The sequence below is a fragment of the Pristiophorus japonicus genome, chromosome 15, assembly GCF_044704955.1.
Source record: "Pristiophorus japonicus isolate sPriJap1 chromosome 15, sPriJap1.hap1, whole genome shotgun sequence".
Classification (NCBI taxonomy): domain Eukaryota; kingdom Metazoa; phylum Chordata; class Chondrichthyes; family Pristiophoridae; genus Pristiophorus; species Pristiophorus japonicus.
This window is the reverse complement of record NC_091991.1, coordinates 120,157,224-120,174,886: the sequence shown is the minus strand read 5'-3', so window position 1 is coordinate 120,174,886 and position 17,663 is coordinate 120,157,224.

Genomic DNA, 17,663 nt, shown 5'->3' with positions numbered 1-17,663 from the left:
CAATTATGTTGCTACTGCCGGACAAATTGCTGGTATTCTAATAGAATTCAACCACAATAATTAAATAATGGGGACTATGAAATTGGCCCAGTGACAGCGCGGCTGAGAAAATGTAATCATCTGCACCAGTCCTCATGCATTAATGTGCTCTTTCTTTATCTATCAATTTAGAAGAATTGAAAACTTAGTACAGCGCCAGTTGTTGTGCGCTACTCTTGCTGCGAGTGTTGACATGATTGTACCAAAAAGGGAAACAAAAGGCTTGTGATAGTAAAATTTTGGAATTTCTCAAAAGGACATCAATAGCAGGACTTGCAACATGATGGCTTCTCAATATTATATTCGTATTACATTTGAAAGTTCCTGATTTGTGGATTTTTTTTCTGCTTAAAAACAGTTTTGTTTTTTGGATTCTCAGTTTGGTCTCCTTTCTTTCCATTTAACTTTGGTCAATCTTCATCACACCATTCCGCTAACTCTCACCGCTTCCTGAGAGCCACGCTCAACGCCATGCATGCTCTTGACCTCTCGGCAGGAAGCACATTTAATATTAACTTTCAAAAGGGAATTGGATAAATACTTCAAAAGGAAAATTTTGCAGCACTACGGGGAAAGAGCAGGAGAGCGGGACTAATTGTTTGGGTAGTGTTATGTATTTAGCCCCTTGCAACCTATATCACACTACCACCAGAGGACCTACCTGTTGGAGTCCCAAGGGATCCTAGCATCCCTTGGGAGCATGGTATATAAGCAGGCCACCCACGAGGTACCTGCACTATGGAGTCTTATTAAAGGAGCTAAGGTCACACTTGCTCATTGTACATAGTACTCAGTTTCATCCTTTATTGTGAGTGTATCAGATAGCACTACCAAAGAGCTGGCACAGGCACGATGGGCCGAATGACCACTTTTTGTGTTGTACTATTCTACGATTCTATATCCTAGAAATTGGCCTTCTCAGCGCCTCCCGTTATCACCCCTGAGAGCGCTAAGCACTTTCTGTCTGGGCGCGGTGAGATCGACGACCACCATACCTGGCGAGAGGTTTGTGGCGGCGGTATGGCATTGCATCCCGATCTCCTGCGCCCGGAGGTCGTGACGTCATCGCCGTGCGCATCGTCCCGGTAGCGCCCCAGACCAGAACTTCATTTCTGCCCCTGGCAGCATCGCTTTTCAAATTCTGTCTTTGAATTTTTTCGATGTTTGTTGCTCACGATCGATCAGACCGGCACTCTGCGGCAGTGCACGGGACGGATTGGGCCATCCACGGCTGCTGTGGGGGACCAGGTAAGTTGCAGCGATGGCCCTTCCATTTAAGGGAGCGCTGCATGGCCCATTGTGCTGCGCTGCACACCTACCGCCCCGCCTGCTGGCTCTTGCTCTCCGGGAAGGAAGTGAAATGCTTGATTTAGGCTCCACTTCCTTCCTGGAGCGCAAACACCAATTTTTTAAAAGTTAAAAAACATTAGTACTTGCCGCTAATTTTTTCAACTTTTAAAAGTTAGCGTCCCAAATGGGGCGCTCCCGAGTTTCTCCCCCTATGAGTCTATGATCCAATCCCGCCTTCTGATCTTACTCTTTGTCATGTTTACAATGTCCCCTCTGACCTAACCTACTCTGACCCCCAACCATCTGTCTTCAAAAAGGCCTCAGCTTCATTCCCTTATGGCCTCACCTGAATGAATTTCGATCTCTACATCCGCTGCCTTCGTTCCGTGACCAACTTCTTTTGACCAGGAGGCTTCACCTCGCTCAGTGAACTCTTTCTTCTGCCTTAAGAATTATCATTCTACCTGGACCACCCCCAGCCCTTAACCCCCCCCCCCAATCCGGCCTCCTACCCACTCACGATCTTTTCATTGGGAACTGTCAACATGACAGTGGCCTTCTCAATTTCTCCCCTCCCCTCACTCACTGTAATCTATCTCACTCTGAACTTACAGCACTCAGTTCTCTGAGGTCCAAAAATTACATTGTCATTAAACTGTTGATAAGTGTGGCGCTGTTGTTGTTTTGCGAAAAGACATCTACCTTGCGGTGACTTGAGACAACTCTCTGACATAACCTCTTATCTCCTCCTGGATCATGACCCTATCACCAAACATCAAGCCATCATCTTCCAGACATCCCTGACATCATCTCCTCTAGGATCATCTTCCCACGACCACCAATCTCAGTCCTCCAACCTCACACAGCCCGCTTCACAATCCACAAATAGGATTGCAAGATTGCATTGTTTCAGATGTACCTGCCACACAAACTTATTTCTTCTTATCTCGCCTCTATTTTATCTCCCCTTGCCTAGTCTCTGCTGAACTAAATCCACAAATCATCTGACGCCCTCCACCACTTTAACCATTTCCAGTTTCCTGCCCCTAACCCTCTCCATTTCACCATGGGCATTCAGTCCCTCTACATCTCCAATCCCCACCAGGACAGCCTGCAGGCCATCTGCATCATCCTTGAAAGGTGACTCAACCAGTCCCCATCCACCACTACCTGCCTGGCCAAACTTGTTCTTACAGTGAACAAGTCATATGATAAATACATCATGTCAATAATGCCTTTTTATTTCTACAAGCACAAAGTGTACTAATGATTCTAAACGGATCATGTTCCTTTTCTTTTAATATAGTAATTTCATATCGGTCATTAATTCCCAATTGTCATCAACAGATGTAAGAATGCAACATGAAAAGCTCTATTTACTTTGTTTTATACTCAGCTTATACCCACAATTTTCCATCTGTAGCCATGCACTGGTCTTTCCCCAAGGGGGCATGTAGAATGCCATTTCCAGAGACTCTGCCACTTAAGGGTGATATTGGTTGGCTCAACGTATTATTTTCCATTCATCATGGAAGTACCTTTCATGTTCTCACTGCCTTGTCCAGCAATTCCCAGGCATAATAGGTAACTCAATGGTGTATGAGGAATTGCAATTGTAAAACTAACTTCCGACCACTGGTGCATCAGACCACCAAAACAACCCAGCATGTCACCAAGGGTAGTAACTTACATTATTTAACTTATTATAACCTAAAATTACTCTTCTTGATGTGTAGAACACCCCCATATAATTTAAGGTATCCAAACTAGAAACGTTTCATTTCTTAAAGGCTAATTTATCAATATATTTCCTTGTTTAAAAAACAGCTTTAATATTGTGACCTGAAGCACAATGTCCGTCCGTCTGTCCGTCATACCGCCCCAGCACTGATCCCTGCGGCACCCCACTAGTTACTGATTGCCAACCTGAGAATGAACCATTTATCTCAACTCTCTATTTTCTTTCGTTAGTCAATCCATGCTAATATATTACCCCCAACCCCATGAACTTTTATCTTGTGCAGTAACCTTTTATGTGGCACCTTGTCAAATGCCTTCTGGAAGTCCAAATACACCACATCCACTGGTTCCCCTTTATCCACCCTCTTAATTACATTCTCAGAGAATTCCAGCAAATTTGTCAAACATGACTTCCCCTTCATAAATTCATGCTGACTCTGCCTGACCGAATTATGCTTTTCCAAATGTCCTGCTACTGCTTCTTTAATAATGGACTCCAACATTTTCCCAACCACAGATGTTAGGCTAACTGGTCTATAGTTTCCTGCTTTTTGTCTGCCTCCTTTTTTAAATAGGGGACGTTACATTTGCAGTTTTCCAATCTGCTGGGACCTCCCCAGAATCCAGGGAATTTTGCTAAATTACAACCAATGCATCCACTATCCCTGCCGCAACTCCTCTTAAGACCCTAGGATGCAAGTCATCAGGTCCAGGGGATTTATCTGCCTTTAGTCCCATTATCTTACTGAGTACCACCTCCTTAGTGATTATGATTGTGTTAAGTTCCTCTCCCCCTCCACCCACCCCCGCCCCCATAGCCCCTTGACTATCCACTGTTGGAATATTGTTAGTGTCCTCTTCCATAAAGACTGATACAAAATAGTTGTTCAGAGTTTCTGCCATATGCATGTTCCCCATTAGTAATTCCCCGGTCTCGTCCTCCAAGGGAACAACATTTACTTTAGCCACTCTTTTCCTTTTTATATACCTATAAAAACTTTTGCTATCTGTTTTTATATTTTGTGCTAGTTTACTTTCATAAACTATCTTCCCTTTCTTAATCATTTTTTTTAGTCATTCTTTGCTGGCTTTTAAAAGCTTCCCAATCTTCTGTCCTCCCACTAGTTTTGGCCACTTTGTATGCCCGTGTTTTTAATCAGATACCGTCCTTTATTTCTTTAGTTAGCCACGGATGGCTTTCTTTTCTCTTGCACCCTTTCCTCCTCACTGAAATATATTTTTCTTGAGAGTTGTGAAATATCTCCTTAAATGTACACCACTGTTCATCAACTGTCCTACACTTTAATCTATTTTCCCAGTCCACTTTAGCCAACTCTGCCCTCATACCTTCATAATCTCCTTTATTTAAGCTTAGTACGCTGGTTGGAGATCCAAATTTCTTACCCTCCATCTGAATTTGAAATTCAATCATGCTATGATCACTCATTCCAAGAGGATCCTTTACTCGGACATTATCTATTAATCCTGTCTCATTACACAGGACCAGATCTAAGATAGCCTGCCCCCTAGTTGGTTCCGTTACATACTGCTCGAGGAAACTGTCACTTATGCACTCCATGAACTCTTCCTCAAGACTACCCTGACCAATTTGATTTGTCCAATCAATATGGAGGTTAAAGTCACCCATGTTTATTGCTGTTCCCTTTCTACAAGCCCCCAATATTTCCTGGTTTATGCTCCGACCAACAGAGTAGCTACTGTTAGGGAGCCTTTAGACTATGCCCAACAGTGACTTTTTTCCCCTTATTGTTCCTTATCTCCACCCAAATTGTTTTAACATCCTGATCATTTGTGCCAATATCATTTCTCACTATTACATTGATTCCATCCTTTATCAACAGAGCTATCCCACCTCCTTTTTCTTTCTGTCTGTCCTTCCGGATTGTCAAATACCCCTGAATAGTTAATTCCCAGTCCTGGTCACTTTGCAACCACATCTCTGTGATGGCTATCAGATCATACCCATTTGTCTCTATTTGTGCCATCAACTCATCTATTTTGTTACAAATACCACGTGCATTTAGACTATCTATCTATCTATTTATCTATCTATCAGTCTATCTATCTATCAGTCTGTCTATAGGTCTGTCTATCGGTCTGTCTGTCTCTCTATCAGGTCCTAAACCTCTCTGAATTAGATCAGAAAAGCCAGTTACGATTCCTTGTAAGTAACAGTCTGAATTTTATAAATGAAATAGCCCTGTTAATAAAATGTTGAAGTTTCTCATGAATATGAACTTTGTTGCAGCAAAACAGTCAGAATTCAAAGAATGTAGTTATGTGCTTTACCTTGCACTGCCTGAGTATGTACTAAAGCCAGTGAAGTAGTGGTTAATGGACGGTTTCTGATAAGGCTTGCTGCTTCACTTGAGGGCAGATGTTTAAATGCTGATATGATCAGCGCAATTAATTCAAAGTATGAACTGATAACACTGTTGGCATAGCTGTTTAGTTGGAATTTAAGGTTTGGTGTGAAAATTCAGCTCTTGCAACTACAGAATGGTATTAAGAGGCAAGAAGATCTTGGAGATGCTAACTCAGAATAAGTTTTCTTTTCATGCAATTTCAGGTTCCTGCTGGCCACCTTTGAGAGTTAAGGGTTATTAATCAAATTTTCTTGTATCTTGGAACAACAGGCTTTCTAAGATAAACAGGATAGCAGCTGTGTGCCTCAGAGGAAAGCTTGGCTTATCTTCTGCTTCAAATGAGTATTGTCTGCAAAAAATGCTTGTGCAAGGAAATAAGCGAATGGGCCGACATGAGTGATCAAAGCATAACTTCAGTGTCTAGTGTAATAAACATAGGCAGAGGGATCAATTCACTATAGAATGGAAAGGATGTTTAGGAAGATAAGCTGTTTATAAAACTACCTCAAAGCATTGGCCATCCTTCACATAGCAGAATCACGATTCTAATTTGACATGCTCATCCTCAAAGCTACCATGAGGAGGAGCATGCCACATTAGATCTTCTTTCTTACAGGAGAAGCTCGCCAGCAATAACAAATAGCAGGCGAGGAGAGGAGGGGGAAGGCCTCCATAACCCAGGTTGAGGAGGACGTCATAGAGATGGTGGGGATATGTCGTGTGAGGGGCGTGATGATGTTGAAGATGGGCAGGGGAAACATTTCAAGGACACCCTCAAAGCCTCCTTGATAAAGTGCAGCATCCCCACTGACACCTGGGAGTCCCTGGCCAAAGACCGCCCTAAGTGGAGGAAGAGCACTTCGAGTCTCGTCGCCGAGAACATGCAGAAAACAAGCGCAGGCAGCGGAAGGAGTGTGCGGCAAACCAGACTCCCCACCCACCCTTTCCTTCAACCACTGTCTGTCCCACCTGTGACAGAGACTGTAATTCCCGTATTAGACTGTACAGTCACCTGAGAACTCACTTTTAGAGTGGAAGCAAGTTTTCCTCAATTTCAAAGGACTGCCTATGATGATGTTGGAGGATGCATCCTGCAGAGCTTTTGGCTATCTCACCCTCTTTCCCTTCTCGCTGAAATCTTACCCTCACACACTGTGCATAGTAAAGTGCAGCTGCTTTCAGCAACCTCTCAACTGTCTCTGCTCGCCCTATACACTGAATGTTAACCCTTGTCCCTTTCATAAGAACATAAGAATTAGGAACGGGAGTAGGCCATCTAGCCCCTCGAGCCTGCTCTGCCATTCAACAAGATCATGGCTGATCTGGCCATGGCTGATCAGGTGCAGCACATGAAGAGCCCCTATCGGCTGAGGAACTGGAAGAGGGCAGCACCCATGAAATCACACCATCACTCGACCTTAACATAACAAGCACCAGCACCCTGCATAGCTTAGAGGATAGGTTAGACGGGTCGCACATAGAGACTCGCCCAGTACCTGCACACAGGAACATGGGCAGTGGGAGTAGTACAGCCCAGGAAGCAGCTCATCAGAGAGAAAGCTCACATCCTTGCTGTGCTTCAGAGAGAACACACGGAGATCTGGGGTCGCAGCCTACAGAAGCTGTGTGCCAGGACCTTCTAAATTTACTGGTTGAAACCTGTTGCACAATTCTGTTCATTTTTCACCAACAATGGCACAGAGGAGTGCAGCTCAAACATCCAGGGTCTTTGCATGGGGCATCAAGATCCTGCCGTCAACCATGGAGTGAGTGGTCAGCTGTGATGCTGCAGTGGTGAAACCTCTAAAATGATGAAACCTCTAACATCATCTCTGACAACTGGATAGGCTTGGTTTGTTTTCATCTGAACATAGGAGGCCGAGGGGAGACCTTATTGAGGTATAGAATTATGAGGGACCTCGATAGAGTGGATAGGAGGGACCTATTTCCCTTAGCAGAGGGGTCAACAACCAGGGGGCATAGATTTAAAGTACATGGTATGAGGTTTAGAGGAGATAGGAGGGGAAATGTATTTACCCAGAGGGTGGTGGGGGTCTGGAACTCATTGCCTGAAAGGGTGGCAGAGGCAGAAACCCTCACCACATTTAAAAAGTGCTTGGATGTGCACTTGAAGTGCCGTAACCCAGAGGGCTACAGACCAAGAGCTGGAAAGTGGGATTAGGTTGGATAGCTTTGTCGGCCGGTGTGGACACAATGGGCCAAAATGTCCTCATTCCATGCTGTAAATTTCTATGATTCTAACTTTGCTGGGAGCTAAGATTGCTGCCATTAGTAATTGCTAGTAGCTCCTCAGGTTTTCAAACCATAAAGGAGAACATGGATAGGGGGTTCCAGCACATCACGACACTCCTAAAACCATTCTCACGCTGAGCAGAGAGAGTGTTGAAGTGCAGTCCCATGATAGTGGCATTGGCTCCATGGCTGGCTGTTACTGTCTTTCCCTGCACATGGGAAAGCTGTATGTTGCATGGCAGTGGGTTGGGCCCTTGTAGCAGATGACAGAGCTTTGCATCTGCTCCTCTGTTGATCCAGACCCCGAGAGGCAGATTGGCACAAGCATTCCCAGGAAGGTTTGCCAGAAACCACAGGTCAGTGGCACCTTGGCAAGTTGAGCCATGCTAGAAGTTAACATAGTATTACACAATATTTTCAGCAGGGAAACGGGCCATTTGACCCAACTGATCCATGCTGGGGTTTATGTTCCACACTAGCCTCCTCCCACCCTACTTCATCAAACCCTATCAACATATCCTTCAATTCCTTTCTCCCTCATGTAGATATCAGGCTTCCCCTCTGAGTAAAGACATTTCTCCTGAATTCGTTAGATTTATTACGGATAATTTTATATCTATGGCTCCTAGATTTGGACTTCCCCAGAAGTAGAAACATCTTTACATAGGATATACGACACAGAAACATACCATTCGGACCAACCAGTCCATGCCAGCATTTATGCTCCACTTGAGCCTCCTCCTGTCTTTCCTCATCTAAATCCATCCGCATAACCCTTTATTCCTTTCTCCCTCGTATGCTTGTCTAGCCTCCCCTTAAATACATCTATACTATTCACTGCAACCACTCCCTGTGGTAGCAAGTTTCACATTATCACCATTCTTTGGGTATCCTCGCTATGTCTACCCTACCAAAACCACTTCATCATTATAAAGACCTCTATCCAGTCACCCCTCAGCCTTCTTTTCTGGAGAAAAGAGCCCCAGTCTGTTCGTTATAACCTCTCAGTTCTGGTATCCTCCTTTTTTGTTTGTTGTAGTTATACTACTGGCGCAAAAGTGGCAACATAACTCTGTGTACATGTCCCAATCTGGCCCTGTTACATTAAAGGCAAACACTGCCAAACCACATTGGGACAGCCAGCTCTCGGTGCTCGCGCTTGACATTATGTGGAACATAACTCTCGTGCAGTCTGATGCCAAATTTTAAAAAGTGCTCCACAAGTCTGTTTTACCTCCTGAACGCTTTCACCACAGAGTCCTCCTTCCCACATTGTCAGTTAGTAAGTCCGAAGTCTGGTACTCTGTGCGTGTATATTTGCAATTCCCATCTGCAGTATAAGGGACCTTGCACTCTATGTATACTCAACCAGTAATGTACCCCATTATCATGCTAACATCATTCCTTTAATACTGACAACAGCAATTGAGGCCAGGACTGTGTCCAGATAACCAACCCCTGCATTCATTTCTGTACCACTGATTCCTCCCTGGGCGTCATGTTCTGCTCTATAAACATCATTTTCTGTTGTAGTATAATGTTGTGTATATTATTTGCATCTATTTCACCACTCATGAATTAAATGTTTGACTTCTGAATTTCCCTGATCAAAAGATGGGATTAGCCTTATTACATGTATAAAACTGTTAGGAAGTCTTGATTTGAATGGAGTGAACATACGCAGTTATAGACGTGGAAATTTGTTGAGGGCGTGCCCGTTTTAAAGGCATAAATCAGGTGTCTAAATGACCAATATGGCGGGGTTTATGCGCATGCAGATTACGCTCCGGGACTGCGCCGCTCGCCTGGTAAAGGCTCCAGTATAGGCTTCCAGGACCCGCACCTGGAACAGACGTTAGGTTCTTTGCATCCGCAAGTGGGGCCTAATACCTGTTTGTGGCCACCTTCCCGAAATTGGGTGGCCCTGAAAGCAACCAGCACGGGCTTGTTACATTCAGGATAAACATGTCCACATGGAGCTTAACCTTGTCAGCTGTGGCTCAATGGGTAGCACACTCGTCTCTGAGTCACAAGGTTCGGGGTCCAATCCAGAGACTTGAGCACATAAATCTAGGCTGACACGATGGTGCAGTGCTGAGGGAGTGCTGCACTGTCAGGTGAGATGTTAAGCCGAAGCTCCATCTACCCGCTGAGGTGGACGTAAAAGTTCCCTTGGCACTACTTTGAAGAAGAGTAGGGAGGTTATCCTTGGTATCCTGGCCAATATTTGTCCCTCAATCAACATAACAAAACAGATTATCTGGTCATTATCAATTACGTTGCTGTTTGTGGGAGCTTGCTGTGCACAATTTGGATGCCGATTTTCCCACAGTACAACAGTGACTGACTACACTCCAAAAGTACTTCATTGGCTGTAAAGTGCTTTGAGACAGCCGGAGGTTGTGAAAGGCGCTATATAAATGCAAGTCTTTTTTTTTTAATCAGCAATCCTTCAAGGCACCGTTGGAGGCCACTGTGAGAAAGATACGTTTAAAACAAAAACACTCACCTGAATGTGGAGCTAGGAGGAGCAGGAATGTTCCCCCTGGCTTCACAGCAGTCCCAAACTAGTTGTCAGCCCCCATACCTGATCACTTCCTCCCCATCCAATAGCGCTCCTCCCCTCTGACTGTCCCCTAACCTCCCGATCACCTCCCTGCTCCCACCACCCACGTGGGGACTGATGCCGGGGAAGCAGCTGGCCTTACTCCAATTCCGGGTGAGCCTTTGGCCTTGAGCTTCTCGCCCCGATTTCATCCCCAAAAACAGGCCCAAACTAATTTCCACCCCATGGAGTGCTGAATGCCCACATTATTTGAGATGAAAATGTTAAGTATTCATTTGTAAAACTGAAATACTGTCAGGGATAATTGGCAAATCCATAAAATAGCTGTTTCAAAACATGTGAACAGAATATTAGTATGACAGAATTAGCTGATCAACAGTGCACTTGGACTGTACGGGAGGAATTTAAACCTCAAAATGGATGGGTTTGATGCATGGGGGCTGTTAAATTGTTAAAAATGGGACTCCTGACCTGATCCCGTCTCCAACCCCCTCACTACTGGTTTTAATGGAGGTGGGACAGCGGGGAGGACAGGGGTGGGACAGAGGCCGGGTGGGACAGGGGTGGGATGTGGGCGAAACAGCGTTGGGGCAGTGGTGGACGGGGCAGTACAGGGGTGGACAGGGGCAGGGCGGGGCAGGACAGGGACGGGATGGTGTGGATGGGGCGGGGTAGGGATCGGCAGGGAAGGGACAGGGAGGGGCGGGACATGGGCGGGACAGGATGGACGGGGGCGGGACGAGGGTGGGACAGGGGTGGGGCGGGGCAGGGGTGGGACAGGGTGGATGGGGGCGGGACGAGGGTGGGACAGGGGTGGGGCGGGGCGGGACAGGGTGGACGGGGGCGGGACAGGAGTGGGGCGGGGCGGGAGGCGGGTCATCAATTTAAATATTACAATGAGGCTGAAAGTCTCTTTATTAACCCCCATTTTGTTTTTAACTGCATGCGGATGGGTTTTATACAAGTCATGAAACCCGGCAGTTACTGCAAGATGGGGACAGCTGGATCCAGGAGGTAAGTGCCTTTATACCGACCTCCTGGATTCAGGGTCCCTGCCTAACTCTCCCCCAACGATGGGAGACAGCCCCACATAACTTCCAATCACCCCCTCCCCCCAGGCCTCTGATGCCCCCATGAGGCCTTCACCCCCTCCTCCCCACAGCTCCTCTCGTCCCCCGATCATATGTAGATCCCCTCCCACCCGTGCTGCTGCGGCCACTCCTCGGCATGCGCACGGCCCTGCACCCCTCCTTCCCCCTTTGCTGACCCCCATCCCCCGCTGGTCTACGAACTCCCCCCTCCCTGCTGCTACTGCCTGCCTCTCCGCCCCCCACACGATCCCTCCCTCTCTGTGGCCTAGTGCTACAGGCTTACCCGCCAGCACCCAGCCAGCCTCTCAGCCTGGCTGGCTGCTGGCGGGTAAGCGAGGCCTGGCATGCAAATCAGGCCTTGCAGGCCCTGTGGGTATCCTGGCCTCCCGGGTTTCCTGACTGCCTCGCAGCCCACCCACCTCCCAACTGGCCCTCCTCCTTAAAATCCAGACCTACACTTCATTATGGCTATTGGATTATGTATAAGTTTGTTTCAAGTATAATGATTTAATTTATCTCAGGCTGTTGGCTAATCTGTTTCAAGTCAGAGGAACTCCGAGTCCTCTGATGAGCTTCATCGACATAAAAGGAATAAAGATCCTGAGCCGAAACCAACCCACTCTACTAAGCTGTTGGTTATTATTATTAATAATAAATTGTATTTATATAGTGCCTTTAACTTAGTAAAACGTCCCAAGGTGCTTCACAACAGTGTTATAAAAAAAAACAGATGAATTTGACACCGAGCCACAAAAGAAGAAATTAAGGCAGATGACCAAAAGCTTGTTTAAAGAGGTAGGTTTTAAGGAGCATCTTAAAGGAGCAAAGAGAGGTAGCGAGGCGGAGAGGTTTAGGGAGGGAGTTCCAGAGCTTAGAGCCCAAACAGCTGAAGACACAGCCACCGATGGTTGAGCAGTTATAATGAGGGATGTTCAAGAGGCCAGAATTTGAGGAGCGCAGACATCCTGTGGGGTTGTGAGACTGAAAAAGATTCATCATAGGCGGTCCCTGGAATCAGGATGACTTGCTTCCACATGGGTTCACAGATGTTTCAATGAAGGACTCGATGTTCCAGTCCTGAACTCCAATTGAAGGGGTGGAAGATGCCTGTGCGTGGATTTTTTTTAACGTGAGGTGACCGTTGCACATCAGCCACCACACAGGCTTGACAGAGCTAGGCCTTTATCCTTGCCACTGAAAAAGATTACAGAGAGAGGTTGGCATGCAGCTACAGCAGGCGGTTAAGAAAGCAAGTGGCATGTTGGCCTTCATAGTGAGGGGATTTGAGTACAGGGTGTTACTATAGTTGTACAGGGTCTTGGTGAGGCCACACCTGGAGTATTGTGTACAGTTTTGGTCTCCTAACTTGAGGAAGGACATTCTTGCTATTGAGAGAGTGCAGCGAAGGTTCACCAGACTGATTTCCGGGATGGCGGGACTGACATATGAAGAAAGACTGGATCAACTGGGCTTGTATTCACTGGAGTTCAGAAGAATGAGAAGGGATCTCATAGAAACGTTTAAAATTCTGACGGGTTTAGACAGGTTAGATGCAGGAAGAATGTTCCAAATGTTGGGGAAGTCCAGAACCAGGGGTCACGGTCTAAGGATAAGGGGTAAGCCATTTAGGACCGAGATGAGGAGAAATATCTTCACCCAGAGAGTGGTGAACCTGTGGAATTCTCTACCACAGAAAGTTGTTGAGGCCATTTCACTAAATATATTCAAAAAGGAGTTAGATGCAGTCCTTACTACTACAGGGATCAAGGGGTATGGCGAGAAAGCAGGAATGGGGTACTGAAGTTGCATGTTCAGCCATGAACTCATTGAATGGCGGTGCAGGCTCGACGGGCCGAATGGCATTCTCCTGCACCTATTTTCTATGTTTCTATAGCGAGGGGCAAGGCCACGGAGTGATTTGTAAACAAGGATGAGAATTTTGAAATCGAGGCATTGTTTAACCAGGAACCAATGTAGGTTAGAAAGCACAGGGGTGATGGGTGATGGTGACTTGGTGCGAGTTAGTACACGGGCTGCTGAGGTTTGGATGACCTCAAGTTTACGTAATGTAGAATGTGGGAGGCTGGCCAGGAGTGAGTTGCAGTAGTCAAGTCTAGACATAACAAAGGCATGAATGAGGGCTTCAGCAACAGAAGAGCTGAGGCAGGGGCAGAGGAGGGCGATGTCACGGAGGTGGGAAAAGGAGGTTTTAGTTATGCTGCAAATATGTGCCTGGAAACTCATTTCAGGGTCAAATATGACACCTAGGTTGCGACATCTTCTGTTTTGATCTCGTACCAAATTTACAACCTGTACTCAGTAGAAATCTGCTTGAATATTTAACCCAGCATGTGTTATCTCACAGTCTGCACAAAAGCGAATCAGCGAGGTATTCGGGTAATACGGACTTTTGCTCGCACACTATGTATGTTATAGAACCTCAATTTGCATATTATAATTGGCCACCCACCTAACACAGACAGGATCTCCAGCCACCCATGTCAGGACTCTACCCAAAAAGGTAACAGCTAAATGCCAGCGTAAACAGGGGTGGCAAATGACAACATCATTTCCCGAACATTATCACCCCATTATGTCAGACAGCGATCTTTAAAATCAACCCTCACTTTTCCACTTTGGGTCCTCGTGTAAGTAAGTCAGATATAGCATGGTCTGGATATTGAATTAAACTTTCTTTGTTGTGGCCCAACTACAGGGAAAGATTTACTCTAGCTGCTATGCATAGCAACATCATAAATGCATTTGAAAAGACAATTTGCAATGTCTGGAGCAAACACAGCAATTCCCTCTGCTCCTCATCCAAGGGCTTTATTTTCAGATAAGCACCATCTATTGTATCGATGTGAATTTGTCCATTTCCAGATATCTCTATCTTCATGACATCTTTGATTCAGATACTGAATTTACTGCCAATTATTGAATGTTAAGGGCAAGTTTTATGTTGTAAACACATGTCTACTATGAACTAATTTGAGACTGCCCAAATATATTTTATAACGGATCCAACAAAGGGTGACAAAATAAGATTTTCATCTCATCAATCAGTGCTGGATTCTAACCCAGGTCAATATTGTGCATTCAAATAGCTTTTATCATGCATGTAAACATCCCAAACATTACAGAGATGGAAATGGATGCTGAGCAGTAATCATCAGGGATGTAGTGGGGAGTATTAACTAAGCACACTGAATATAGTCACTCTTCATTTTGAGGCAAGAGTGCTTTTTGACAATACGTAATCATGGAGGATCGCGAGGAGAAAGGTACTAGTGGAATGAGACTCAGTCAGCAATAGGCTGTGGGCAAAGGGGTCTTGAATGAATTGGCATTTGAATAGGGTGAAGCTCAGGGCTATTGAGGAGAGCTTTGGGAGAAGTTGGGCCTGGAAGTGTACATTTATATGGCACCAGCAGCATCAGAACAAATGTGTTTCACATCACACTCATAGATGATCCCTCAAAACGAGGATGGCTTGCTTCCACGCCAAAAAGAGGATGAGTTCACAGGTGTTTCAATGAAGGACTAGAACTACATCCTGAAGGGTGGAAGATGCCTGTGCGTGGATTTTTTTTTTTTACATGTGGTGGCCGTTGCACACCAGCCAACACACGGGCTTGACAGAGCTAGGTCTTGGTCCAGTGGCAAGGGTTAATCAAGATGGCTGGAGATCTGTTCTGCTGCATGGACCTAGTGCGCACACATATCACAGTGTGGGCTGGCCCGTGCTGCCCCTGGGCCCCTGGCCCCGAACTCACGCCTCCCTTCACGTCTCTCTACATTACCGCCACAATGGATTCACTATAGTTATAGTGAAGTGCAACTTGAATCTGGAGTGCGTGCCTCATCTGACAACGGAGTCTCCCTGGAGGAAGGGGACTCACTCCACTTCACTATGGAGTCAGTTTGGGCATAGAAATATAGGAATTGCTGGAAAATAACACCAAGGTCCATCTAGCTCACCTTCACCATCCTGGTAGTCCCATGATACAATGATAATGGAGTCGTTGACTAATCACAGCAATCGATCTTTATCAATTAGTCGACAACAGGCGCTGACATAATGCAAGAACAACACCAGTGGTGGCAATCTTTGGGAACCGCAGGTTCAAATTCACCAGTCCCTTTCAAACATGCTGCACTTACCATGGGCTAGAATCTTCACTTTTTTTGCATGCTTAACGCCCACTTAATGCCCATTTTACCACTGAAATGACGTATAACACCCAGGTATCGCCCATTTAGCCACAAAATGGAAACTGATGGGCATTTTTAGGAAACTTATCGCCGAGCGCTACTCTCCCAGTGTGCTTAACGCAGGGAAAAAATATTACCACCCACCCACTTTTTTTGGGCGGAATCATCAGAATGGGCAAAATCATCGGCCATAATATCGGCCAGCGTTACTTTCCACACGGAATTAACGCCGAGATTCAATAATACCGCCCACCCATTTTTTTTTGTCATAAAGAGCATATTTACCGAAACTAGTGGCAATGAGATTGCCCAGTGTTAATTTCATCACGTCGCACACATATCGCCCACAATATCGCTTGCCCAAAAAAACACCCACAAAAAGTGGAACTGCTCTGAACGAACACCAGCAGCGTGGCTGGCATTTTTAAAATCCCACTCTTACGTCAGGAGCAGCTATCTGAACGATTTGCCTGAAAGAGCGTTGATGTGAGTGACAACGCTGACGCACTGCTGTGTGTGTGCAGCTCAGACATCAATGGTGCCATCACCTTGGTGCCAGTTAAAGTTTACGCTGATTGATGTTAAGTTGTATTTAACCCTTTTATGTTAAGCAATCGCCAGTTTGTAACGGTCCAGCTATCTGAGACAATGTGCAACAAGGTTATGTTCAATAACAAAAATTTTATACCAACATTGGTCTGAAATCATAAGTATCACAGCCAATAACACCCAAGCCCCGCCCACACCCCACTTTTTCCACCATTGACATAAATCACATGTTCAACATGTCCAGCAACACAGAATACAAAGGCAAAGCAGGAGCGTGGTCCCCAGCCCAAAAACATTGCAACAAATTGCATACACCCAGATGAAGATATAACACAGCCATCACCTGCGGACATGCACCTCACTTCCCTTCTTCTCCCCACCTCTACCACTTCCCCTCCTCACTCCATGGTGCCTGGCTGAGGAGCTCCTCAGGTGGTGCCTCATTGGGGGGGATGAAGGCAGATGCAGTTGGTGCACAAGTACGGGAGCCGGGGGTGCTGAGGGAGCAACATTCTCTGATGCAGAAGCAGGATCTTAGTCCTAGCTCTCATCTGTTGTTGGCAGTGGTGGTGCGGAACCTAGGGATGGAGTGCCGTGCTTCGGGACCACTGGGAGGCCTGTGCCTCAGTCTTCTTGGCTATCGCATCCAAGGCCTTTGCCATCCACGGAATGTACTCGGTAATTGTGGCCAGCTGTCGAGATATGCCCCCCTATGCTTCGATGAGCTGGTCACCAAAGTCTATAGTCCTCCTGGACAACTGTACCATCTCTCCGTTCTCATGTGGCGCGCGTGGAACAGACCTGCCGCATCCACGGGACCTCGGTGGGATCGGCGCCGTCCTGGGGACAAATGGGGTACCTTGTGGCGAGGTGCTTGGGGCTTGTACCTCCAGAGTGGAGGTGGGAATGACCGCAGGACCACTAGATGGCCTTGGGATGGAATGGGTTCTGGAGCATGGCGATGCAGGTTCCTCGAAGTCTGTGCTCTCATCTGTGGACAACAGACCCAGCAGACTGATGGGCAAGAATCGGAGCTCCTCAGCATCTGGTATAGGATCATCCGTCAACTCCTGCCCTTGCCCCCACCTTCTGGCGTCTGTGATCTTGCCTTGGGACACGCTGCTGGCTGACCTGAAGAACACAAATGAGGTTATTAGAGGAGAAGGGGATGCTGGGGTCACAAGGTGAGTCCAGCGCTACACACAGCATATGCACGACAAAAGCACCAGCTCTCTCAAAATTATCACAGAAATCAAATTTCATGACCATCAACACATTTGCATTCCAATGATTTTCATTAGGGCATCATTATTTCTATGACAATTTTAGAAATCATCTATCATATATGATTGTCCAGATATGAGTGGGTATGGCATCTATTGACTTTACATTACGCAATGGTGTAAGCTTTACTCACGTGGCATCACTCAGGGTTTGCAAATGCGTCCCGTGGCTGTCCGGGGGTGCTTCCCCATGAGTGCGAGCACACGCTCCTCCATGTCAGTGATGTCGCTGGGGACTGGTGGCCCCCAC